Consider the following 27,576-nt stretch of genomic DNA (forward strand, 5'->3'; position numbering starts at 1 on the left):
GTGTGTTGAAACGTATTCGTCCGTGTCGTTGTTTTAAATGTGACAAAACTTGAGCTCAGACACGTTGGGTCATTTGCCCACCCATCCACCCCCTGGACTCTCCCTCCCTTCCCTACTTTTTCCTTCTCAGAGGACAGGACTCACTGGAAACACAGGAACAAAGAACTGAAAACCTTGCCATAGGGCATGCATATGGATGACTTTCTGTGTGGTTTTTCCTGGACTCCTCACGGAAAGAACTGTCTGCATGAACCAGGTATTGCTGTGTGCTGATCCGCACAGGTCTGCGGCCGTTTCTTCCGACAAGCCCAAGCCTTAATTGAAAGTGCAGCAGGGCATTCCCGTGAGCTGGAAGATGGCGGGTGTGAAGCAGAGGGGCTGTGGATGGAGAAAGACTACGTCCCAGCTGGCCATCCCAGCACACCCACAGACTTTGAGAAACAGGGGTCTACTGTTTGCACCCCAAGGTACCCGGTTCTGTGCCAGTGACTGACTGATATACCAGTGTGCATTGCTAAGCCACTCAGCCTCCCTGGGCCTCAGTTTTCTCGTCTGGAAAGTAGAAACAATAACAACTTGCCTTTGCTGGATGGTGGTAGTGTGTGCCTTTAATTCCAGCACTCAGGAGGCGGAGACAGGTGGATCTCTGTGAGTTTGAGGCCAACCTGGTCTACAGAGAGAACTCCAGGACAGCCAGGGCTACACAGAAGAATCCTGTCTTGGGGGGAAAGGGGCAAAACAAAACAAGCAAAAACCCTGCCGATGGGGCTCTTGCACGTATCCAAAGGTGGTGAGAGTTGAGAGCAGGATTCAGATTAGCTTCCTAATGCACAGCCTTCAATGAACTGACATTTTCCACACTGCATGACCCACCAACGGGCCTTGAAATTGACTTCGTATGTCACCATTAGCATTGCATTTTGATAGACTGGGCTAAGGGAGAAACTTATTGCCATACGTCACAACTGGGAAGGGTAAATATTGTTTTATAGCACTGTTCTCTCAGTGTGTGTGTGTGTGTAAAACATATTTTCTAGTGTCACAGACAAAAAAATATGTGAAGGCATCTGACCCAAGTGTAGCAGCTGCCAAACTTTTACTGAGTGGGTGTATGTGCATAACGGACAGTAAGCACTCAAGAAATAGAGTCATCGTTAATACCACTGTGTTGTGATGTCTCTAGCAGTTCCTAGTTTTCACTTCATTTATGTAGTAGGGAGAGGGCGCTTGTTTGTTTCCCGGCCGCCCAGACCCCAGAAATAATCACACAGAAACTATTAATTAAATCACTGCTTGGCGCATTAGCTCTAGCTTCTTATTGGCTAACTCTTACATATTAATCTGTGTATCACCATGTAGCTGTGGCTTACCAGCTAAAGTTCCAGCATCTGTCTCAGCAGGGCTACATGGCTTCTCTCTGACTCTGCCTTTTTTTTTTTTTTTTGGTTTTTTGAGACAGGATTTCTCTGTGGTTTTGGAGCCTGTCCTGGAACTAGCTCTGTAGACCAGGCTGGTCTCAAACTCACAGAGATCTGCCTGCCTCTGCCTCCCGAGTGCTGGGATTAAAGGCGTGCGCCACCATCGCCCGGCTGACTCTGTCTTTCTTTCTCCTAGCATTCAGTTTAGTTTTCCCTGCCTACCTAAGTTCTGCTCTCCTATAGGCCCAAAGCACTTTCTTTATTTGTTAATGGTAATCACAGCACACAGAGGGAAATCCCACATCACATTTACTCATTCATTTCCTTATTCAACTACTCAGTAGACATTTGTTGAGTATGGAAGGATAGGAACATGAAGGCCACCAGAGTGTAGGCCATCTCTTTGCAGAGTTGTTAGTTATATAGTACTGGAGACCGAGCCCAAGGCCTTCTGTATGCTAGGCTGTTTTCTCAGCCCTCTAAAAAGTTTTCATTTTGACACAGGATTCCCCCTAAGTAACCCAGTCTGGCTGTGACCTCACTGTGTATCCTAGCCTGACCTAAACTTGCCGTGCAGGTCAGGTAGGCCTTGAACTTGTGATCCTCCTGCCCCAGCTGCTGTAGCTGGGTTTACAGGTCTGCACCACCCCACCCTGCTTTGAGGATAGTTTCCGAGTCCATAAGAATGTCCTAGTGAGGGGTTAAGAGTTCACATCTGGGCCTGGTAGCCTGAGTCTGAATCTCCTGTTTGCCAGCTGTGTGACCTAGGACCAGTTACTTACCAGTGTATGCTTCCTCCATAAAGCAGGGGTAGGGGTCACACAGAGTATCCAGGAGGCAGAATTTTACAACAGGGAGGTGCATGAACTGTTCCCACTTGCTCTCAAAATTCAAATGTGTGACCAAAGGGAACCTGGGAGACTTGTAGACGGCAGGGGAGAGGGGACACTTTGTGCTGAGCTTGTTGAATAGACTGACTCTTGGCCAGTAAATAAAGCCTTGAATACTTAGGAATGGTAGCCAAGACAGAAGGAGTAGTTTCTCTGCCCTTGGTCCTGTGGTTTCACAGAGAGGGAGCCAGGTTCCAGGGTGACCAGGGACTTGGACTTCTGACTTTCCTGCTGCCCCGGGGAGACATGAGGAACCAGGCAGCATTTTGGGGGAAGATGGGCGTGCCTCTCCCCTTAGTGCTTGCTCTATGGGGGTCAGTAGCCTGCACCATGCCTAACTGGGCTTGGGAACACTTGAGGCAAGGCAGTCGCTTAACTGGCACTTTTTGGAATGACGAATGTGCTTGTTTAGATTTGAATGAGGCCGAATCAGCAGATACAGCGTCTCACTGGAAACTGAAGGGGTGGAAAACTTGCCTTTTCTTCCTTGGATTTTTTTTTCCAATTGCAATTAAATAGCCATTTGGGTTGATTTTGCTTCTCTCCTGCTGACATTGAACAATGCCAGACGAAGACAGCAGCTCTGTCTGCTCTCTTTGAGATAGGCCTGCAGGGCTGAGGAAGCCGCTGCCGCCACCGCCACCGCCACAGCAGTCTCTCAGGAAGACAGCTGACCGATGCCACAACTCAGGCCGTGAAGGCTGCTGACACCATCTTGGGCTGTGGCTCCCAGACTCTGTGGACAAGGCTCTCAGGCAATTGAGAACTCCTGCTTAAAGTCCCCATGAACCATCCCTACCCATGGAACCTCGGAATAGCCCTACCCTCTTAGATCCTCACTGGGGGCCTTAAGGTTTTGAGAACAGATTGTGGCAAACAACCTTTATGGGGTCCTTCGAGCCTAGTGGGGGTCAACTGACATGACCTGAATCCTTGCCCATCAGTTCCAGAGTGAGACATAAGGCCAGGCCTCCCAATTTGGAAACAGAATAAATGATCTCATCTCTCTTCCTCTTCTTCCTCCTTCCTCCTCCTCCTTCTTCTCTCTCTCCTTTTCCCTCCCTCTCTCCCTCTTTTCCTCCCTCCCTCCCTCCCTCCCTCCCTCTCTCCCTCCCTCCCTCTTCTTCTTTCACTTTTGAAGCAGGGTTTCTCTGTGTAACCCTGGCTGACCAGGAACTTACTGTGTAGACCAGGCTGGCCTTTAACCCATGGATCCACCTGTATCTGCCTCCCAAGTGCCAGAATTAAAGGTGTGTGCCACCACACTGGACTCTCTCTGCTTGATATCAGGGACAGGGGTTCAGCCCAGAACTATACTGGTTAGAATACAGGCTCGGAATGATCCAGTCAGGGGTGGTGTGTGGGGTTCCTGGGTCTTCTGTCTACTGGCTGTTAGTCTTGCCTTTCCCAGCCTCAGTTTCTTTGTCTAGAAAGAAAGTTAATTTAGGAAAGTACTTAGCACATGCCTGGATGAGACAAGGCTCGATGAGGCTAAGCTGTTATTAATATTTTCAATGGAGATGACTACAGGGTCCTGCAGATGGAGGAGGACGGAGGAGGTGGAATGCTGAGTGCCAGGCAGGGGAATCATCTACAGACTAACGAACAGTGTGGCTGATCCTCACTGGCCTGGCCAGTCTTGGCTCAAACTGGTCTTCTTACCGCAAGCCTTCTTCTGCTTCAGTTCATTAAATCTGTTTTTGTTACTGCTCACCAAGGCGCTGACCCATACAAGCTGGAATCAATCCACAGAATGGCTTAGAGGAAGCTTGAGAATTGAGCTGTGTCGTCAGGGCTGCCGTGGATTAAGACCGCAATATCCGCTATCTGCCCGATCCTCCCCGTCCCGCCCCCAGAAGGCACAGAAGCACCCTCTGTCTCCCACTGGCTCAGTGAGTACTGGTGAGTGGCAGGTCACCAGCACAGCAGAACGGTACAAACCCTGACTCCATTGCTTTCCTTGCACAAAGCATCTCCTACGCTCTCGTCTCCGAATCATCATTGGGAGAGTTGGAAGACTAACACCCAGAGAATTCCCTAAGGGAATTCTGCACACACCACACTGGTGGTGTTGGTTGGTAGTATAATGGCAGAGCTCACTGAAGAATTGTATGGGTCTTTTGGGGTAGAAAAAGGGCTCTGGGCTTAGGGGGTTGATGTGGGTGTGGGAGCAGCGGACACCTGTGATGGGGAGGGGGCTCCACTCGACTCCCTTCAGAATAGAAAGGTCACCCCTGGATGGCTCTTGGCTTGACACTGGGAGGTTCATGTCACAGAGGTCAGTCATGTCCAGGACTGGCATTGTCCTTGGTGCTCAGCAGTTCTTGGGCTGTCCCAGCCCCCTTGCTCCCTTGGTTTTCTTATACACAGAAGGGTAGAAGGGCATTTATTAGTTCAACAAATCAAAGAAGAGTTGACATCTACAAGAAGTGGGCAGTTGGAACCCCAGCAGTGACACTAACTTGCTGTGTGGCCTTGGCCATAACAATTCTCTGTCTGTTCCTCATGGGGTTTCTGTGAGGAGTAAGCATTTAGCACCGAGTTTTAATAAACAATAGCAACTAGTATTATGCCATGGCTCAGTTTGCCTTCGATCCTCTCCTAGCTGGCATCCTTCACCTCCTCCCACAGTTGCCACAGCACCAGTGGGGAGGAAGTCCTTCTAGAACAGGGGTCAAGCAACAATAGCCTTGCACTGGGCTCGGTGAGAGGCTTCAGCATCCACCACAGCAAGCCACAACCTGAGGCCCAAGGACGTCCTGGTGCCCAGACTATGGGCTCCTAAAGTGGGAAGACAGTTAATATTTTGGCATAGCGCCTCATTCAGAAAGTGGATGAGTTTAATTATAGGAAAATGTAGAATAATGTGATCCTTTCATCCCTAAGACTGTGGCTTCCAGACACCTGCTCCATTCAGGAAAAAAAAAATAGGTTTAAATTGAAAAACGTTTTTTCTATAGTCCTTAATCACCGCCTCATTGAAGCTTACAGTACAGAATGTCTCCCGTGAGGAAGTGCGTCAGGGTGGCAGGCATGGTCTAAGGCGGGAGGTGGAGATCCTGGGGTGACAAGGACCCCTCTCTGACTGGGTTGGACTGTGGATTGTCCCGACATAAGAAAAGGTCAATGAAACTTGGGTCACGGTCTTGAAAATAGCCACAACCCTTACAGCGACGTGAGAAATGCTTGTGTTAACTTGCTGAGTGAGGCTGGTGAGATGCCTGAGGGGAGGCGCTTGCCTCCAAGCCTAGAGACCTGAGCTCAGCCCCCAGAATCCATGTAAGGTGGGGGGGGGGGGGCAGCCGCCTCCACATGTGGGCCATGGTACTCGTGTGCATACACACACGCACACAGTAATAATATCTTTAAATTTGAAAGAAGACAAACTATGTTCACCTGTTCGAATGATCCATACGCAGACATAGCCAAAACTGATAACAACTTTGCAGCTGCTTTAAAGGGTGGTAAAAAGGGGAAATTTGAGCTCTGAGAATTGTCCATCTCAACAGAGATTTAGGTAAATATAAGAGACCTTTAACAAGGAGTAGCTTCTACAAAGAACCTCTTGCATTTCCGTAGACGATAAATTCCATATCTAAAACCGAGCAAAAGATCTGAACTGGTCCCTTACCCAAGCAGGTCTGTGAGAGAAAAACAGGTTCCTGGAAACACGCTCAGTATCATGGCTCTTTTGGGATATGCAAATTAAAGGCACAAGGTAATACTGCCACCCACTCAGAGAGATGGCTGACGTTCAAGTTCCACTAAGTCAGCCCCCAAGGAGTGCAACCAGCTTGGGTTTGAAGGTGTCACCTGCCTTTCCTGACCTCTGGTGTCCATCCTATCACCCCAGATATCCACCTGCACACTCAATCCATTTAGGCAAGGTAGCATCTGATGCCCAGGCAGGGCTTGGGAAGGAATGGGGAGTAACTGAGGCCACTTTGGGGAAGGGCAGTTGCAGGCTCTTTGATTCTGTCTGGGGAGCGGCTGCGGGGAAGATGCTTTCCCCTTGCTCTGGTACAGTGTGATTGCGGGAGCTTGGTGGGTTGTCGAAATCTATCCAAGCAGCTACAAAGACACACTGGAGACAAACTGAGAAATAAAACACATTTATTGCCTATAGTTCTGAACGCCGGGATGTCCAGGATCGAGGCACCAGCAGAATTTGAAGGGCCTTCTCGAGGCTTGCTCTTGTTTTGTCCTCCCTGGAAGAAGGGGTCAAAGGGCACTAGCCCCATGCATGAGGGTGGCACTCTCATGCCTTCACAAACCTTTTCCATGTCACCACCCTGAGAATTGGTTCTGAGCTATGATTGAGGGAGATTCCAGTATTAGACATGGCAGGAGACAAAGAAGGACAATTAGGAATGAACAGGAAGCAGTTACTGAAAGTCCTGAGTGGCAAAGACTGAAGGAGAAGAAAGCCTGGGCTTGGGGACAAAGCATAAGAACCACCAGGAGGTCAGAGCACGGCGCTCCCCTTCCCCCCAAGGCAGAGGGCACAAAGAGCGGGTGCGTACAAAGACACCTGCTTCCAGTTTGCAAATGTGTGTTTTCACGCCTGGCGTCCTGGCTTCTGTCCAGCGGCCACTGGCGGTGTATCTGAAGGTCAGAGAGACCCAGACTGGAGCAGACAGTGTGGAGGTTAGCAGAGGGAGCGTCAGGGAAGCCCCAGGAGCAGAGATGGAGAGAGAGCAGACAGAGGGCTCAGTCTGGGGCCCGGTGCTGAGCGGGCACCTATATAGCAAAGGCTTTAAAAGGAAAGGGAAGTAGAGCCACCTGTTTCCCTGCCAGCTCCTTGCTGGCTGTGACTTGAGACAGCATAAGGCAGAGAAAGGAGTGGGGGAGGATGCTAGCCCCCCAAACTGGAGAAGACAGGCCTCACAGAGGTGCCAGACAAAGGAGCCGGTTCAGAGTGCCCAGCAGCCTGGTCTCCTAATGGCCCAATCTGCTTTTTGTTTTTGTTTTTGTTTTTGAGACTTGGATCAAGCTCCCATCTAAATCCGCCAGCCTTCCTGTATTCCCTTTCTCCTTCACCCACACTTGCAGCTCGGGGAGGTGGCGTCTGAGGATGTCCTAGGACTGAGAGAGCCACGGTCCTTGCCCTTACAATGTGGACCGGCTGCTGGTCACTGTGCTCATAAGTGACTACCAGTGACTGTAGTGGGATTCTCTGGAACAGCCCAAACCCCTTGGTTTTCAGTCCTCAGGCTTTCTTCCCACTCCACATGACTGGGCCTGGGCTCCAGATTCTCCCCTCCTGTGTCCAGCCGTGTCTCCGTTCGTAAGGCTGCTGGATACGCCTTCCACTGACCACCTGCCACCTCCTCAGGCCAGCGGCCTTGGGTCCCATGCACACAGCAGCTCATGGGTGCTTCTCAGCCTCTGCCTCTGAGAGCAGTGTCCTGGTGCCTTGGTGCTGTACTCTGCACCCTTCTGTCTTCCTCTCTCCACAGATCCAGTCCATCAGGGATCCCGCTGAGGGAGTGTGCTAAACTCTTCTCAGAGCTGCCTGATACTTGTCCAACCTCAGGATCTCTGAAAGGTTTCATTAGAGACGAGAGATTTTTAGCTGTAGGCGGCAAGCCTAATGCAAATTAGGTCAGTGGTACTCCCCCTTCCTAGTGCAGTGACCCTTTAAAGCTGTTCCCCATGTCGTGGTGACCCCAATATAAAATTATTTTCATTCCTGCTTCATAACTGTAATTTTACTACTGTTATGAATTATAATGTAAATATCTATGTTTTCCGATGGTCTTAGGTGACCCCTATAAAAGGGTCATTTGATTCCCCACAAGGGGTTGTGACCCACAGGTTGAGAACAGCTGAAATAGGCTGAAGGAAAAGATTGAGTATATAGGCTCATATGACTAAAGGGTTCAGGGTTCAACTGTCGTGGTTGGACCCAGGAGACGGAACCCTGTCGAGAGGGCTCGGGCCCCTGCTTTTCTGTCTGTTGGCAGTCAGTATAGTGGGCTTCAGGTTTTTCACATCAAGGCCAGCAGGAAGCTCAGTCTGTCTCCCCTGTCAGTGCAGCCAGTGTTATGGACTGTGACTGGCATGCGTGGCTGTCCCTAGTCACCAAGGCACAGATGTGTGTGTGGTTCTAGCCTGAGGTCTGGATGAAGCAAGCATGTGCCCCGCTGCTTAGCATCACCTTGACCACATGACCTGTGGGCAGGGACAGAGGTTCCCCCCAGGACATCTATGCCTCTTTCCAAGTGGGCAAGCTGTCCCAGACTGATGCCAGAAGAAGTGGCCAAACTTGCCAGGGACAAGAAAGAACAAGAAATGGACAGGAAGCTGTTGTGGAATATTAATTAATCACGTAAGGATGCATTGCATTTGTTTAACTATATAAAAAGATGCTGTGTTACGTTGTCTGCCTGAGGCACCTGATTGGTCTAATAAAAGAATGAATGGCCAATAGTGAGGGAGGAGAGTAAGGAGGAGGAGGAATTTAGGCTCAAGGAGAAAGAAAAGTACAGGACAGGGAGATGCTAGGGGCCAGGCAGCCAGACACGGAGGAAGCAGGAAAGTAGAACAAACAAAATGAAAGAAAGGTAAAAAGCCCCAATGCGAAACGTAGACAAATACACACAGGTCTAACTAAGTTAAAGGTTCTGATGTTTCACATCCGCTCCCACGCAGACCCCTGAGAGTGAAGGCTCTCCTGAGAGAATGGATTGGACAAAACCCACCCTGGTGGATGATTAAAGGGGTTCCCTGAAAAGCCCTTTGAATCAACACCCCCTCACCTCAACCCCAAGGGCCCCTGATAGATTCTTTGATAAGTGGATTGATTACCTGTATATCTTGCCAAAATTCTATTCTGCTAGGACTTTCAATGCTGTTTCCGAAGGGTCAGGCCTGCTCAAGGGTATCAGGTGGAGAAACACTTGTTCAAAAGTGATGTGTGGAAAACATCTGGCCATCTAGCCTTTAAGGAGAGGAGGAAGATCAGGATGCGGGGTTGAAGGTATGTGTGGAGGACTCAATTCCTGGGTGATACCCCTGGTGGAGGCCTGGGAAGTTACTGTCCTGGAGTGCCCCCTGCTGGCCACAGTGACAAAAGGCATCTCCGGGGCTCAGGCCTCTGCTGGGTGGACAGAGCCTGAGGGTGCTTTGCTCTGCAGACCTTTGGTCTTCCAGGTCTGCCAAGCTATCATCCTGGGCATAGGCAGGCGGCAGCCCCGAAGAGAGACCAGGCTCTACAGCCTCTGCTCACAGAGATTTGTAAATGATGTTTTTCTTTCCTTTGTCAGCAGGTAGTGTGGAGAGGATGTGCCAAGCCTTAGCCCACCAGGAAATGCCTGGACCTCTCTGGACGTATCCTTGCCTTTTCCCCAGATTCTATCTGCCTGCCTGTAAGACGGGCTGAACCTGCCAACATCATGGCACCACCTAAGTGTGCTCCTCCACTTGTGATTTTGTTCCTCGAGTGCTCACAAGTGTCCTGTCTCAGCTATACACAGACTGACCAGGAGTGTGGCTCGGTGACAGACGACATGCTTAGCGTTCACCAATTCCCGAGTTCCTGTGGGCACTCTGTCCCGTGGCTCAGACAGAAAGGTTACTTGAACACTGGGGAGGAAGGGAAAGGGTCAGACATGGCGTGCTCTCCTAGCAGAGCCCTGGCTGTGGGGGTGGGGGATTCAAAGCTGGTAATTGTGTGGCCCAGTGGCAGCAATCCCTGAGGTGCTCCAGACTTTTCTCTCTGACACACTCTGGGCTTTTGAAGTAGATTTCTGGAGGGATTTTTCTGTCCCCAAATCCTGAGGACCACTACAAGCCAGTAGCCCTCCTCAACTACTTCTCTGCCCCCCACTCCCCATAAGCATAGCCTCTTGACCTCTAATTTTGCAGAAGCTGGCTGAAGAGAAGGCTAGTCCTGGTCATTACCGCTGCAGAGAAACCCAGTCCCGATCACCGCTGCTGCAGAGAAACCCACTCCCGGTCACAACGGGCTCTGCCTTGCCCCTCTTTGGAGACCTTCAGCCCTCCCTTGTCATTACCTGAGTTGGGCCCAGGACCCCCACACATACCGTGTCCCCGACTGCTCCTCTGGCTGCCACGGCTCACACTCCATCTTGTGGAGTAGCAAGAAATAATGCGACATAAATGTGAGGCGACGTATGTGCCTCACACGTCTATTAATAGTAGCCTTGTTTTTATTTTATATTCTGAGACAGTCTCGAACTCCCAGGCTGAAATTATCCTCTCAGCTCCACTATCTGAATAGCTGGGACCACGGGCACACGCCACGGCATCTGTCTTTATATTTTAAAGTCCAGTGAAATTAATTTGATACCATCATTTTATATTTTGCCCGGCATTTTCAAAATGCTCCCAATTCAGCATGCACTCCCTCAGTACCAGAATTATCAAGCTACCCTAACAACCTAACATTCTTTTGCTACGGCAAGGCTGTGGAATCCCCAGCGTGTACAGTACGTTTTCTTCAGACTGGCCGCATTCTGCATGATCACAGCACATGTTAGTGGCCATCGTCAGGCAGCAGAGCTCTAGAACCTTCTTCAGCTGCTTCAGCTACTGCTAGCTCCCCTCCCACTGAGAGGCTTAGGGTATCAGCTGCTTGCTGTGTGTGTTTCTGAGAAATCCACGAAGGCAGATGCAGTCCCCTGCCCATCTGAGGACCTGGGACTGGCCTGGGAAAGTCTTCTCAGGTGAGTGATGAATTTTGTAAAGCTGCATTGATTTCGTTTGTTTGTTTGGCTTTTATTTTTCGACAGGCTCTCACAATGTATCCCTGGCTGGACTGGTACTCGCTATATAGACCAGGCTAGCCCTGAACTCAGAGATTCTTCTGCCTCCCCAGTGCTGGGCACATGGATTTGATCAGCAGCAGCCCCACCCCCTTCTCTTGCTTTTGACATGATGGTGACAGAAAAGAGTGGTTGCTTTTTAAGGCAAAATTAGAAGGTGGCAGCCCTATGCACTCGAGATGCAAAAATATGAGCCAACCTAACATATTAAACTCCAGGGCCCTAGTGCCCACCATCAAAGTTCTTCTTGAATGAAAACCCAATGGCTTTGTTTCTTGGGGTTGCTCTCTGTCTTGGGAAAGTCCAAACCCACATCTCGTGAGCTGTGAAGACCCAAGGGGATCCTTACTTAGCCGCTGTCACAGACATTTCTCTCTAAGAAGAGCAAACCACATGTCCTTCCTGCTGCCCTTAAATTCTTCCCTAAAGCCCAGCTGTCTTCTGCCTCTTGTTTCCAGCATTCCTGACCTGTCACTGGCAGATGCTCCACCCTTTCTCAACTCAGCAGGAAGGTCACCTGTGGCAGGAAGCCTCTCTGACTTCTGTCATGGTCAATCGCTCCTCAGGGCTCTGTAGTCTTTGATTCCACCCCATCCTGTCTGAGGTGTGTGCAGTTGGCTCTACCCGTCCCACCTGCCGTGAACCCCTCCAGTGAAAGGTTCTGTCCCCACTGTCTCACCAGGGCTTGGCACCAGAAAGGGATCATAGGAGCTAGGGTAGAGGAAGCCAATAGGCCTCAGGTACCCTGTCTGGAGGGTGTCTGCAGGGCAGCCTGACATTCGTGTCCTCTGTGGGGGCAGAACCAGGCAGAGCAGTGCCAAGTTCTGGGCCTCCCTACAGACTCCACAGGGACCCTGACAATATAACCATTAAGTTAGGGAGTGAGATTCAGCCACGCAGAGCCTGTGGCTATCACTTCTCTTTCCCCACAATGATTTCACACACAAGAAAACTGATCTCTTCAGTGCCGTTTGAGAAGCCCAACAGGGTCACCGCACCCCACAAAACGTATAGCATTTCCACCATCCACAATTCCCCCCTCAGGGCCTTCTATACTCAGTCCGGTTCCCACTCTGGCTCTGACCATGTTGGTCTCTCTGCCCTGCAGTTTACCGCTTTCCACCATGGGGGTTGGTGGTTTCTCTACTGAGGAGCCCTTACAGTTGGAATGGTCCTTCTCTGATCAGGCCACTGTCTCGGCTTGCCAAAAGGGCTGTGGAGGAAATTTTTCCTGGCCGGATTCCCAGATCTGAGCAGGCACCTTTCCCACCCATAGTCTCCTGAAGGGTACATTCATTGGCTGTCCCTCATAGACCTGTCCCCTAGGGCAGGTAGTACCTACTTCTGGGCTAGGGGTGACTCAGGGGGTCAGAGCTCGTGCTACGCAACCATCAGGACCTGAATGCGGATCTCCAGCGCCCCTGTAAAATCAGCTGTGGCCACGTGTGCTGTAATCCTGGTGCTGCGGGGCAGAGACAGGAAAGTTTCTGAAGATTTCTGGCCGCAGCCTCACTTAGAAACGTCAAGTTCCAGTCAGGTTCAGTGACTTGTGTCTCAAGGAAATGAGGTGGAGGGTGACAGATACCCAGAGTCCTCCTCTGGCTCTGCATGTATGAGCAGGGGTTCATGAACCTCACACACGTACAGAAAACACATGTGCGTGCGCATGCACGCGCTTCATGGGTTCCCTGAGCTAGGCCTGCTCATCTTGTGGGCCAGTGGACAAAGTAAGCAGGCTGTCAGCTGAGCCTCCACACCAGGGGCTCCTACTTGCCCAGACGGGAGGGAGATGCTATGAGATGACAACAGGGACAAAGATGATGGTGATGGGGGCCTGTTTCACTGCGCACCTGGCCACCGGTGGGCTACAGAGTGAACTGGAGCTTTCTGCAAAACATTGCATGTCAGAGTTGCACTGTCTCTGGAGGCTCCTCACCCCCTGTGCCTGCACCACCTCTGGGGGCCCCTCACCCCCTGTGCCTGCACCACCTCTGGGGGCCCCTCACCCCCTGTGTCTGCACCACCTCTGGGGGCCCCTCACCCCCTGTGCCTGCACCTCTGGGGACCCTTCACCCCCTGTACCTGTACCACCTCTGGGGGCTCCTTGTCTCTCTGTGCCTGCCTGTGGAATGGTTTGTCTTCAAGAAGGAAGTGAGGCCTCTGTGATCAAAGGAACTCTGTTCTGTGTTCTAAAAGTTAAACACTCAAGGGACAAAAGACGGTCTTGAATGCTTTGCCCCCCTCAGAGGCTCTCTGCTTTTGTCCTGGGTCAACACTCAGGCTTCCTTCCTTCTCAGATGTATTTCTGAATTTCCTTTTAAATGCCCTTCAGGTAATAGTATGTTTATTTTCAAGATAGGAATTCAGTGTGTTTTTCTTTCTTTTTTGATTTAACTATGGAATGTTTCCCATGTCTGTCTGCTGTCCTCTGCCGAGGCCATGCTAATCTCTGTATTGTTCTGACTTGGTATGTGTGCAGCCAAGGCTTCCAATACAGCTTTTCACATGGGTAAAGCCCATTTGCTTGGAGTAAAGGCCTCCCTCCCTTGGGAATCCCAAAGCAGTCTCTGCAAAGCTGGTGAGAGTGGGCTCCTGGGTGAAACCCTGTTAAATGGGTGTGCTGAATATGGGAGCAGAGAGCTCTCCGTGCCCGTGAATGCCACGGCTGTGCCTGTGTACAAGAGTCTTTCATCTCAGGATCCCTGTGTCTGGGGACTCTGTGGCAGGCCGGGTGCCAGCAGGTAGGAGAGAGAATCTTTCTTCATTGGCACTGTCTGGGAATGCCTTTCAGGTATTTATTTCCTCTCTCCCTATGTCACGTCACTTCACACAAGACAAGCCCAAAGCTGGAACACTAGCCATCCTGAGAAACAAAGATAAGACTGAGATGGAAGGGCTTGGGAGAACTCTGGACTCCAGAATCCTTGATCACTGCGGGAACCCGTGTGGGAATGAACGGTGGTATTGTAAGACCCAGTGTTAACCTGTAAGCCCCGCCCAGGCATCTTCCTGGACTGCTGGGAGTTGCAGTTCTCAGAGAATAACAGCTAAGCCCCAACACCTGTCTGGGGTCACTCTGCTGGGAATTCCAGGAAGTGGACTTGGCCAGAGTCCATCTACCTGAACAGTATTTAAAATTTGATAAAAAGCTTGCTTCAACCGGGAATGGTGGCACACCTATAATCCCAGCACTTGGGAGGCAGAGGCAGATGAATCTCTGAGTTCGAGGCCAGCTTGGTCTACAGAGTGAGTTCCAGGATAGCCAGGGCTGTTGTATAGAGAAACCCTATCTCAAAGACAAAACAAAACGCAAACAAACAAAAGGCTCGCTTCAAATTTGGCTCATATGATGGAACTGGTATTTCTCCAGCAAACCTCAGGACTACCAGCGTCTCACCATTTGGCCTTATATTGTCCACTTGATGCCTTTATACCATGGTTAATTTTCTTAATCATGTTAGTGGGTTCTAATCCAGAAACTTTTCTATATGGACGCACACACACATACACACACAGGTGCTTTGATGGTAAGCATCATTTGAGAATCAACAGCTACCATCAAGACAGTAATTCCCAAATCTTCCTCCTACCCCTTGTTAATTGCTCTTGTGGCCGTGTGACGAAGCTCCAGGGCAATATAGAGCTTTCTGTCACTATAGACGAGCACTGTTGTTGTCAAAGTCCAGGGAGACTGGTTTCTTATAACACCAAGGGAAGAGTGAAAACCAGGCAAGACGGCCATCCACAAGCCTAGGAGAGAGGCCTCTGGGGAAGCCACCCCGCCCTGAGGCTGTGAGGAAACATATTTGCTGTTCAAGAAGCCTCCTGGGACATTGTATTTGCTATGGCCACCCATGCCCCAGTGTCCCCAGGCCTGCAGGGGAAGGTCACCTACAGCCTCTGGCCTTCCTCTTTGGGCTGACCCCACACTGTCATAGGCTGCCTCAGAACTGACAGCAGCAGGCATGTATGTGCACACTGGGCTTAGGGTTTCTCCAGCACTGACAGGCCAGAGTTCTGAGCAGAACTCTTCACCCAAGAGACACTGCCTGAGGGACCCCTGAATGTGCCGCTCTGTCGGGCTACCTTCCTGCCCTCAGTCCCAGGTGCTGCCACCCAGGTCCCTCTGTGGCTCCCTAGGCTCAGTGTGGGACATTGCCTGGGTGCCCACCTGAGGTGCAGTGTAAGCTGGGGCTGCACCGAGGCTGTAACATTGGGTGCTGATCTGCCGCTCCCATTCCTGGTCGACGGCTTCTGTGCTTCAACTCTGCCATGAGGAGAGCTCACCTTCCAGGGCTGCTGCTGCTGCGTGAGGCCACACATTCAAGGGCCGGGCAGAGCAGAGACGGTCAGCTTTCTTCTCTTCCCTGTTTTACCACGGTATTTTATTTTATTTTTAAACAACGAGGAAACTAAACCTCAGAGACGGTGCAGGATCTGCCCCAGGTCACCCAGCTGTACAGAGGTCAGAATGAATCCAGAACGTGAGGTTTCTGGGGCAGGGCAAATCCTGAGCTTGTCCCGACAGACACTTTCTGAGTTCTACAGCCAGTGAAGTCCCTGGCTTTTCTGCCTAAGAGCTGAAAGAACATTTGGAGCAGGCTGTGGTTCTTTTTGTTTTCCCCAATGTCACAAGTACTTCAGTAGCTTACTTATGAGAGCAAAATCTAGTTCACATCATTGTTATTAAAACTGTGATTTAACAAAGAGCTTTTATTACAGAAATAAATTTCACTAATAACCGCTCAGCCAGATGCTCGCCAATTAAAAATAACGCTGCGTGGTGAAGAGAACGCCATTTCACATCGTACTCTGTCGTTCTCGCTCCTCCTCCCACCCGTACTCAACAGTATTGTCACGGGATTGCACTGGCATTGGCCTTAGTCCCTTTAATCCTGATCTGGGTTTCAAATAATTGGCCGATTCCATATTTTTAGCTCAGGACCAGTTCTGTCGGATAGATGTGTGTCTTTCAGTCCTCAACAATCACCTCTGCCAGGATCCGGCCACTCGGATGTGTCCGCTCAGTGCAGTGGCCGTGTTTGATCTTGTCACTGTTTAAGATGAAAGCCCACAGCGAGAGAACCTCATCGAGGGTACTAGGCTTGGCAGGCCGCCATGACCAAACACCACAAAGATGGAGTCGCCGAACAATAGACCTGTGTCTTCGCACTGTTCTGAAGGCTGGACGCCCAGGACCAGCATGGTTGGGCTCTGGTAAGGGACCTGGTTGAGGGACCTCTCTTAGGCTGCAGATGGCTGACTCTCAATATTTCCTTACTGGCAGAGAGGGGGAGGAAATGGGTGGAGAAAAGAGAGAGAGACAGAGACAGAGAGAGACACAGAGAGAGACAGAGAGAGGAAACTGAGACTCTTTAGTTGGTTGCTTTTGTTTTTTTTTTGAGACAGATTCTCACTAGGTAGCCCAGACTAGAACTCCCAATCCTCCTGCCTCAGCCTCTGAAGCACCAGATGACAGCTGTGCACCATCACTTTCTTCTTAGAAGAGGGAACCTCGCAGTTCCAGCCCTCACGGCTTCATCTAAGTACCCCCAGAGGTCCTATCTCCCAACACCTTCAGATTGGAGTTAGCGCTTCAACAGTGGGTCGGGAGACAGTTCAAGCCCCTCAGTACCCGCAGCCTAAACTTTCTGCCTGGCTATTCACATAGTGCTTGAGTATAAACTTGCAATTGGGGCCGTATTCATAGGGCTTGTTTATTCTTTTGGGTCTACTATGGAAAAGGAAGGAGCTGTTTTCAAGTCCCATTAGTGAACAATGAGTGGAATAGCTGTTGTCAAAGCTCTTTGTAGCTACAGAGGACCCAATAGTGGCAGTAGGAGCTCCCCGGGGCCTCTGAAATTGCCCCTCATTATTGCTGTATTAGTTCCTCCTTGCAGCTCCCAGGTGAAAGAGCTTTTTAACAAGTGAAGAAATTAGTCAAATGCCTTTGGTTGTAAGTGTGGATAATACAAGCCTCACAGACTCTTTTGTGGGATTTTTCTATACATATTGACACAGCTAATCTTCGCTTCTCTGGCATGCACATAAATATTACCCAAGATGACTGGCATATGGTACAGTTATGTGTCTTTTAAAAAAATATCCAGCCAAATCCAGTATTTCCCATGTGGCACCTGATACGCTGTGGGCGTGAGGTATTCATAGGGCGATGATAATAATATTTGGAATCTGTAATGTCTAAGGCTCCGTCTTTCCTGCAGATTCCATCGAGAAGGCTGCATTTTGCAGACCTAAGCTCTTGCCATCCGTGTTTGTAGTCTGGGTTGCTAAGTGCTATCAGCTTCCCAAAATGGCTGTGCTAAGTATTACTTCCTCCGAGCCCTGTAGAGGGAAAGCCATCTCTTCTCAGTTGGTGGGAATCTCCCGCCGGCGAGGACTCCTGCATCACCTGGCTGTCTAACCTTGGTCTTTTGGCCTGAAATAGAATTAGGATTTTGATGTGTTTTTTTTTTTCTTAACAGTCTTGGGAGACCTGCAGGCTCTTTGTGGTAATTCAGTGTCACTGTAGAGCAGCAGTCTTAGGGAGTTCCCTGAACCAGGAATGAACTTAGTTTCCATTTTGAACAAACTCTTCACCCTGCATGTGCTGGATAAGTTTTATGTCAGATTGACACAAGCTCGGGTTGTCTGATAGGAGGAAGCCTCAATAGAGAAAATGTCTCCATAAGATCTTAATTAGTGATTAATGTGGGCTGCTGGACTTGAACAAGCCATGGTGAGCAAGCCAGAAAACAGCCCCTCTTCATAGCTTCTGCATCAGCTCCTGCCTCCTGGTTCCTGCCCTGTTCTGCCCTGTTTGAGATCCTGTCCTGACTTCCTTCAGTGATGTGGACATGGAAGCTGAATAAACCCTTTCCTCCCCAGCCTGTTTTGGGGGTCATGGAGTTTTATCACAGCAATAGAAACCTTAACTAAGACACTCCACACACAATTTATTTTTTATTTTTTATTTTTATTTATTTATTTATTTATTTTGCCAGTGAGGATAGAGGAAGAACTGGGGACTTGGGGATTTTCTGTGTCTACTGCAGTGCTTGGTCTGCTCTTGGTTTATTTCTGTAATGAGTGCAATAGCTGGTCTTCTTGGATTCAGTCCTAACCTGTTTAAATTAGATCATGCTACCAAGAGGCCCTCTGTATATAGCTCCACGTTCAAAGGTCTACTCTACACAGTTTTTATCAGACTCCCAGAAGGTGGGCACAATCACTCTATTTTACACACAGGGAACCAAGGCCTAGCGAGGTCCGTTGTCTTGTCCAAAGACCCATAACATCTAAGTGATCAAGTCAGGGTTAGAACCTGCAACCATCTGACCCTGTTTCCCAGGCTCCTGCCCTCAGTACTGGAGAGGAGAAGATGGAATCAGAGACTAGTTCTTCCATACAAGCAGGAAGTGCCCTTCTGGGGCTGGGCTGGAATATGGGCACCAGGTACACATTGTAGCCCTCTTTGATCATGTGCCAAACCTACCTGGGACCAAAGGGTCTTGAGAACATTCTGGCTGTGCAGATATGTGAGCAAACAGCAGCACCATGTGATGCCAACTGGGCAGAAGGGCAACGAGAGGCTGTAATCTCAACTCTAGAGACGGAGCGTAGCTGCTCCCTGGGGAGGGGAGGAGGCACAGGAGCTGGTAGAGAAGATGGAGAAGCTTTGGGCAGCTGGGAGGCAGCCAGATCTTCCAGGCTGAGAGACCCTCATGTTTAGGAGAGGGCTCAAGGAAGCCGAGTGGCCAGTGTGGGATGGCAGATCGCAAAGCTCATGGAGGCACAGCTAAAGCCTGGGTAGAGCCCACCTAGGAGACTAGGGAATCCTGAGCATCACAGGAGGGGAGGGGATTCTGGTCCAAGACTGAGAACCAGTTCAAGGTAGAGGAAAGCCCTGGGGAGGAGGCACAGTAAGGCCACATGTTTATAGGGGCTGGTACAGAAATCTTGTGTGTCTGCGCCTGTGGTCTGGCCAAGGATGGTTCAGCCATGGGGACAGAAGAGAACAGGAAGCCTCGGAGGGAGGGAGAGGAAGATGACAAGCCAGGTCAGGAGGGTGGCAAGGCTGGAGGCAGCTCAGCCAGGAACAGCTGACCAGCAGTGGAGAACTCCTGGAGACAGCATGTACCAGGGGAAGATTGACTGGGGATGGAGATGTGAGGTACAGGGCCTGGACCCTGTGGTCCCATCTGCCTGGAAGGATGGATGATGATGATGTGGCTGCAGCTGATCTAAAGGACTTGTGGCGGAGGGCAGGTATATGGATCAGTCTCATCAAATTGGGGTTAAAGTCCCAGGGCTTTGCAGAGCAATGGGAGTAAAGGGAGGCCAGGGGAGCAAGGGGGGTGTCCAACAGTGGTGTGGACTCAATAGGGCTAAGAGGTGGGCAAAGGCTGTTGCCCTGTCCTGCCCTGCACTGAGATGGCAGATATTTGAGGAGATGGGGGTAGGGGACAGGTGTGCCCAGGAGCCTGGGCTGGATGAGGAAAGTGGGTGGAACACATTCTCAGGCCATGAACTCAGGCAGGGCTTATGAAGGTCACACGTGTGGCTCGTGATCTTCCAGTCCCCTAACAGTTACTCAGCAACCTATCCCCAAGCTTCCTGGCCTTCTCAGCTACCAAGGCAGCCCCAAGTGACCTGCTTTTAAAGGACGAACCCCTGTGGGAGCCTGTTCTCTGTGTGTTTGCCAGGCGCAAGGCCGCCCAACCATTTTCTCAGCAAGGCAGCTGTGCTGGTGGCATCAGGAGGAGTCCCAGGATGACAGCGTTCCTAGACACCCATACCGGCACTCGTGCAGGTTGGTGGCGGGGGGGGGGGGGGCAGGGAGGGGACGAGTGCTGTCCCTGGAGTCTGGGAATGTCATCCACAACTCTAGGCTTAGCTTTGTTTTGTCTTCAACTTGACATAAGTTAGAGCCATCTGGTAAGAGGGAACATCAATTGACTGCCTCCATTAGACTGCCCTTCGGGCAAGCCTGTGGGACATTTTCTTGATTGGGGGTGGGGACCCAGGCCATTGTGGGCAGTGCCAACCCCAGGCAGGTGGTCCTGAGTTGTATAAGGAAACAGGCTGAGCAAGCCATGGGGGAGCAAGCCAGTAAGCAGCGTTCCTCCATGATTTCTGTTTCAGTTCTTGCCTCCAGGGTCCTGCCTTGAGTTCCTACCCTGGCTTCCCTCCACAGTGGACTAAGTCAAGCAAACCCTCTCCTCCCACAAGCTGCTTTTGGTCGTAGTGTTTAGCATAGTGGCAGAGAGTAAGGTAGGACTCAGGGCCGTACATTCTCCGTCTGTAGTCACAGGCCACCTGTAGTCCCTTCTTTTTTTTTTTTTTTTTTTTTTTTTTCGAGACAGGGTTTCTCTGTGGTTTTGGAGCCTGTCCTGGAACTAGCTCTTGTAGACCAGGCTGGTCTCGAACTCACAAAGATCCGCCTGCCTCTGCCTCCCAAGTGCTGGGATTAAAGGCGTGCGCCACCACCGCCCAGCTCTGTAGTCCCTTCTTTGACATCACCAGAGTCACTCTAAAAGGGACATCACCAAGGAGAGGTCCTAAGAGAAGGTCCCTCGAGGGTGGGTGGGTTCAGCATCTCTCCAGTCAAGTAGAGTCTATACATAAGTGTTATGAGCTTGGAGTTCACGGAAGGAAGTGGGAAAGTCTTCTTCCTTGGTGGGTCTCTGGATCCGATCTTCACTAGTCTCCCAAATGCCCCATGGCCTTTTAGACATAGTCACAAAGAGAACCCAGGTGCTGGTGTGTGAAGGCGTAAGTCACAAACAATGCCACACCAATTCGGGGTTATGATTATTAGGGTGGTATTTATTTAAAGGGGAAAAAACTTACAGATCACTGTCCCAGGCAACAGCCCTCTTCGCAACCAGGAAAGGAGTCTAGTCGCAGGCGGAGCAGGAAGTGAAGAGAGAGAGAGAAGAGGGAAGTGGCCGCTTTTTTAAAGGGAGAGAAACCACGCCCCAGTGGGCTGGTACCTCAGCGGTGATAGGCTGGAGGAGTGGGAGGACCTCCCGCAACACCTCCCCCTTTTGTTTAATTAAGAGAGTTCTAAACCTACTATGAAATTATATACAATAAGTACAAATATCCTATTCTAACTAGCTTAGGTCTTGTATAATAAATAACTTGGCCAAGTCATGAGAGAAAGTAACTACATTTATATAGTCTTCAACCCCATCGAAGATCTGAGAAGGGAAATAATGTTACCTGGGTAATTAGGAAGTTCAGTAAAACAACTTCCAAAACATGCAACAAATTACAGAGACAACTAGCTACCTGGGCAATCACCCAAAGTCACATTAGCAGCGTTGAAGCAACCAACTTTGGCTAAGGCCTAACATAACTGACATACCATTTTCTAAGGCAAGCAACTTTTCAAAACTATCTTACCCTGTCTTGGCAGGATATGACAGTCCTGTTTTATCCATTGATGCATGCTCTGTATCTTTGTCAGTTGTTGAGGTATGGGCATTTCTTTGCCCAAACGCCAGTTCTGCCAAAAAGAAAGGCTCCAGGTGGAGTGTCTTTGGTGTTCAACATTCTCTCGGGAATAGAGCGGTGTTGCCAGGAGCAGTTGTGTCTCACTACCACAAAACTCTGAGTTAGATTAAAGGCCATTTTCTACAGCTCTTTGAAGAAGTTGAAGATTATCTATCTATACTGAGTATAATCTCTATATATCTAAAGAACCTGATTAGTCTATTATAAATGACAAACTTAGATGACTATTAGTCTATATAATTCTCAATATCTATCTAACTTAAAGACTAAGACAATAAACGACTGTGAAACAAATGAGGACAATGACCTCCATATATAAACAATGTACAAATATACATTGCAGTAGGTAAATATATATCAATACACAATCATTATATAAGTATCTTAATCAGAGGTAGAAATGTACACTGCAATATGGTAAATATATACAATATATATATATATATCAATACAATATATGTCAATACATAAAAAATGTTTTAAACAGAGGTAGAAACATGCATGCGTACAATAGTCAATATAATTTAACTTTGTATCAATATACAAGAATCTATAGCAATGTATTTGTCTAAAAACAGTAACTCACAATTACAAATCTATTATCCCATCATCCCTCTTTTTTTTTTTCAAAAAGATCCCTGAGCGTATAAAATTCCTCCCCCAATCCTCAATCGTATACTAATTATAATCGACCCCTAAATGATGTCCCTAAACCCAAGGGCAAGTTTTATTGGGAAAGGGGACGTCGTCCTCTAGAATTACTTCCAGCTGTCATGGGGGCGACGTTCTTTCTGGGGGATCCTGTGAAAGTGAAATGATGGTTAAATTTCAAGATCAATGTCTTTTAAAATTGCCAATAGTCTCTGAGTATTTTGTGCAGGTCTGGCCAAAATGTTGTATAAGATGTGCACCATTTCAGCTAACCAAGTTGGAACTGTCTTGTGCAGCTGGTACCAAAAGCAGGTCTTGTAGTAGCGCTATCAGTATCATGACGTCATATCAACCAGGTGGAGTTGCTGTTATGGGGCCCCATCTTCTTCCTGGAAACTTCAAATGTCAGTTCAGGAAAAACTCATTGTTCATTATGAAAAACTTAAACATTAATCATATAGACACATATAGACATATATATATATATTCAATGAAAGACATGATAGATATATTCAATGAAAAGTATGATAGATATGAAGAAAAGCAAAGATGTTTTCTAAACTCATATTTCTTTCTGTCCCATATCATGGCTCTTGACATGAGACAGAAACTCCAGAAACTCTGGGTTTTTCTCTTACTAACAGGCTTGGAATTGGAGAGGGACTGAGCCAGAGTCCAACTTCAAAACCAGCTTTATAAATTTAGAAATATGGTTTAATATTACTTACACAACCCATTCAGTTGTCTTGATATTTCCTATTGGGCAGGTATTTTTCCATCTGTCAGTATCCAAACATCCAGGGTCCCTTGAATTTCTCAAAGATGAGTGTTTTCCTGTGGAGATAAGAACAGAACCCTGCCCCCATTCTATGTTTTTCTTACCACCTGTATGAATATCATCATTGTGGATGAGTTGTCATTTCTCCTTTCCAAGAGGTTTCTCCTCTTCAAATCGAAACTTTATTAATTTTGATGGTATCCACAATTTTTCTTCTCCTGTGGAAACAAGAGCAAAACCCCTTCCCCAACATAGCACATCTCCTGGCTTCCACTGAGAGGTCAGCACATCTTTGAAATAAATCGGTTGATTTAGTTCAGCAGACTTTTCCATTATCCAATGTCTTTCTGCTGCTGTCGTTCCTTTCTCATTAGCGTTAAGAAAATTCAAGGTTAATAAAGCATTATGTAATCTATTTCTGGGGGTATTTTCAGTCCCTTTCTGTTTGTTCAGCATATCCTTTATAGTACGATTTGATCTTTCTATAACTGCCTGACCTGTAGGATTATTGGTATACCTGTAATGTGTTTTATATTATAATAATCAAAAAAGCGTTTCATTTTCTTAGATACATATGCTAGACCATTATCTGTCTTTATTTGCGCAGGTATACCCATGATGGCCATAACTTCCAATAAATGTGTGATTACTGAATCAGCCTTTTCTGAGCTCAGGGCAGTAGCCCATTGAAAACCTGAATACGTGTCTATGGTGTGGTGTACATATTTTAATTTACCAAATTCCATAAAGTGGAACACATCCATCTGCCAGATTTCATTTCTCTTAGTACCCTTTGGGTTACTCCCTGCAGGCAACGGTGTTTGATTATAGAAAGAACAAGTAGGGCATCTCTTTATAATGTCCTTAGCTTGTTGCCAAGTAATGGAAAATTCTTTCTTTAGGCCTTTACTATTGACATGATGCTTCTTATGAAATACCGAGGCCTGCAACACACTTCCAATCAATAATTGATCAATCTCAGCATTGCCTTGGGCTAGAGGACCAGGCAGACCTGTATGGGACCGGATGTGTGTTATGTACATTGGACAAAGCCTGTTCCTGATTATGTCTTGTACCTGGATAAACAATGAAGTCAACTCTGTGTCATCTGGTATAAATTCAGCGGTTTCAATATGCAAGATAACTCTTTCTGCATATTGTGAATCTGTAACTATATTAAGAGGTTCTTTAAAATCCCTTAGCACCATAAGAATGGCATATAATTCTGCCTTCTGGACAGAATTATAAGGGCTTTGTTCCACCTTACTCAATTCATCTGACTTGTAACCTGCTTTCCCTGATTTATTTGCATCAGTATAGAACGTACGGGCTCCAGTTATTGGAGCATCACGTACAATTCTAGGAAGAATCCAAGAAGTTCTTTTTATGAGATTAAGTCTATCACTTTTGGGATAGTTGCTATTAATTTCTCCCAAAAAGTTAGCACAAGCTCTTTGCCATGGTTCATTGTCTTCCCATAACTTTTTTATTTCTTCAGTAGTAAAAGGCACTATAATTTCTGCTGGGTCTATACCTGCTAGTTGACGAAGTCTCAGCTTACCTTTTATAATTAATTCAGAGACCTTTTCCACATAAGTTTTTAATTTTTTACTTGGTTTATTAGGTATAAATATCCACTCTAAAATAATATCTTCCCTCTGCATTAGAATCCCTGTAGGAGAAATTCTGGAAGGCAATATGACTAGGATGCAGCTAAGATTTGGGTTCACCCTATCCACATGTGCCTCCTGTAATTTTTCCTCAATCATTGTCAGTTCCTTTTCTGCTTCAGCTGTCAGTTCTCTTGGACTATTCAAATCTTTATCACCATCTAAGGTTTTGTTTAAATGAACTATTAGATCAGGTGTTATCCCAACAGCTGGTCGTAGACTGGAAATGTCTCCTAACAATCTTTGGAAGTCATTAAGAGTCTTTAACCGGTCTCTCCTAATTTGTGTCTTTTGCGTTTTAATTTTCTCTAACCCTATTCTGTAACCTAGGTAATTAATAGAATTTCCTCTTTGAATATTTTCAGGGGCAATTTGTAATCCCCACCTAGGCAAGACTTTCTTTACTTCTTCAAACATCCTTTCTAAAGTATCTTTATTTGAATCAGATAATAAGATGTCATCCATATAATGATAAATGATGGACTTGGGGAATTGTTTACGAATTATTTCCAATGGCTTACTTACAAAATATTGGCACAGTGTAGGACTATTGAGCATACCCTGTGGGAGGACAGTCCATTGATATCTCCTATTAGGCTGAGAATTATTGTAAGTAGGCACTGTGAAGGCAAATTTTTCTCTATCCTTTTTTTGTAACGGTATAGTGAAAAAACAATCTTTCAAATCAATAACTATAAGAGGCCATCCTTTTGGTAACAGAGAAGGCAAAGGAATTCCAGATTGTAGTGGGCCCATAGGTTGAATTACTTTGTTGACAGCTCTTAGATCTGTCACCATTCTCCATTTACCAGATTTCTTTTTTACAACAAACACAGGAGAATTCCAAGGGCTGGTTGATTCTTCAATATGGTGAGCATCTAGTTGCTCTTGCACCAGCTGTTCCAATGCCTGTAGTTTATCTTCAGCTAGAGGCCATTGTTTGGTCCATATTGGCTTCTCAGCCATTTTAAAGGTAGGGCCGTTGGTACCTCTAAAGGTTTGGTATTTGCTGTATGTTCTTGTACAGCCTGAATGGCTGGTGACCTTTTTCCATAATACCTCATCATATCCTTCCCAGAATTATGAGTTCCTGGAAATACAGGAATGTTAATCTGGGTATTCCATTGCTGTAGCAGGTCACGGCCCCATAAATTTATGGCAATATTGGCTATATATGGCCTTAGTCTTCCTATTTGCCCTTCGGGCCCTATGCATTCAACCCATCTTGTGCTTTGTTTTACACGAGATAGGGTTCCAATTCCCAGGAACTGAACATCTACCTCTTGAAGAGGCCAATTCGGATGCCAAGATTCTGGGGTAATGATACTTACATCCGCACCTGTGTCTAATAAGCCTTCAATAAAAGTGCCATTTATACAGACTCTTAGCTTTGGTCTTTGATCATTAATAGAAGTCTGCCAAAATATACGTTTACTCTGTCCTATTGGGTTTTTTGACTCATCCTCCACACGTAATTCTTCATTTAGACCAGTATTACTTTTTACAGCAGAAATTGGAGCTTTTAATTTTCTTGGTGAGGCACGTTCTCCACTGTGACTGGGAATGACTGGGCCACTGTTGGCTTGGGGGCCTGCGAGAGGCCCCCCAAGGAGTTTCCCGATGATATCGGATTGCCCCGTCTGTCTGTTGTTGACCTACATTCGTTGGACCAATGCCTGCCTTTACCGCATCTCCTACATATACCTGAAGGCCGAGGTCTCCTATTTTGGTCATTCCCAGAAGAGATATTATTCCTAGAAATTCTTTGCCTGCAATTCCTTTGCAAATGTCCTAATTTACCACAATTAAAACACCTGGCAGTTTGATGTCTCCTCATTGCTTTGGAAATCGCTTCTCCTACCCAAGATTCATCATTATAGCTAAACGTCTCAACATTCATCGTATGCTGAATCCATTCATCCATAGGTGCTGATCTAGACTTTAAAGGCCCAATTATCTTTTTGCATTCTATGTTTGCATTCTCAAAAGCTAGAGATTCAAGAAGTATTCGTCTAGCTTCTGGGTCTGTTACCCCTATGTCCAGAGCCTTAATTAATCTTTGCAAAAAGTCAATAAAGGGTTCTCTCTGTCCCTGCCTAATTCTGGTATATGATTCAACCCTTTTTGCTGGATCTTGTATCCTATTCCAAGCATTTAAAGCTGCTTGGTGACATAGACACAGTACTTCATCATCATAAAGAGCTTGGACCTGTGGATCAGCATATTCTCCTGCACCAAGAATTTGATCTTGGGAAACCTCAATACCTTTTGCTCTTCCTTGCTGTTCCATATGTTTGGATTCTTCTCTGAAATAAATTCCAAACATCAAGGAAGGTCCATTATCTAAAACTGCAGACACTAACTGATGGAAATCATGGGGAGTAGCTCTAGCATTAGAAGCCCAAGTCCTTATCATTTCCTTTACATATGCATTGTGCAAGCCAAAATTAACAACAGCTTGCTTAATTTCTTTCAGATCATTCATTGCTATTGGTGTCCATCTAGCTTCTCTGACTCCCTTTGAGCCTTTAGAAGTTGATGCTTTTTCAGAATTAAGTATAGGGTATGTCGCTAGAACCCTGGGTAAGCCAGTTCTAATAGCTGGTGGAGGCCTTATATCCTGTCCTTGTGTCTCCTTACTCTGTTCACCAGCTGTAATAATTTCCCCAATCTTTTCAAATCTTTTTATCATTGTCTCTCTTAAATCCTGAATCTCCTGACCTGTATATATTTCCAGTGATTTCACTGAGGTATCAATTTTTTGGTCCCCATTCTGCACCTGTGATTCCAAAGCTTTAATTTTTTCCTTCAAAGATAACATGTCCTCCTTAAACTTTTCTTGTATATCATGTAGATTCC

This window comes from Microtus oregoni, unplaced genomic scaffold, assembly GCF_018167655.1.
Source record: "Microtus oregoni isolate MIOR12 unplaced genomic scaffold, Mior012 000005F_ref0000423, whole genome shotgun sequence".
In the NCBI taxonomy this organism is placed as follows: Eukaryota; Metazoa; Chordata; class Mammalia; order Rodentia; family Cricetidae; genus Microtus; species Microtus oregoni.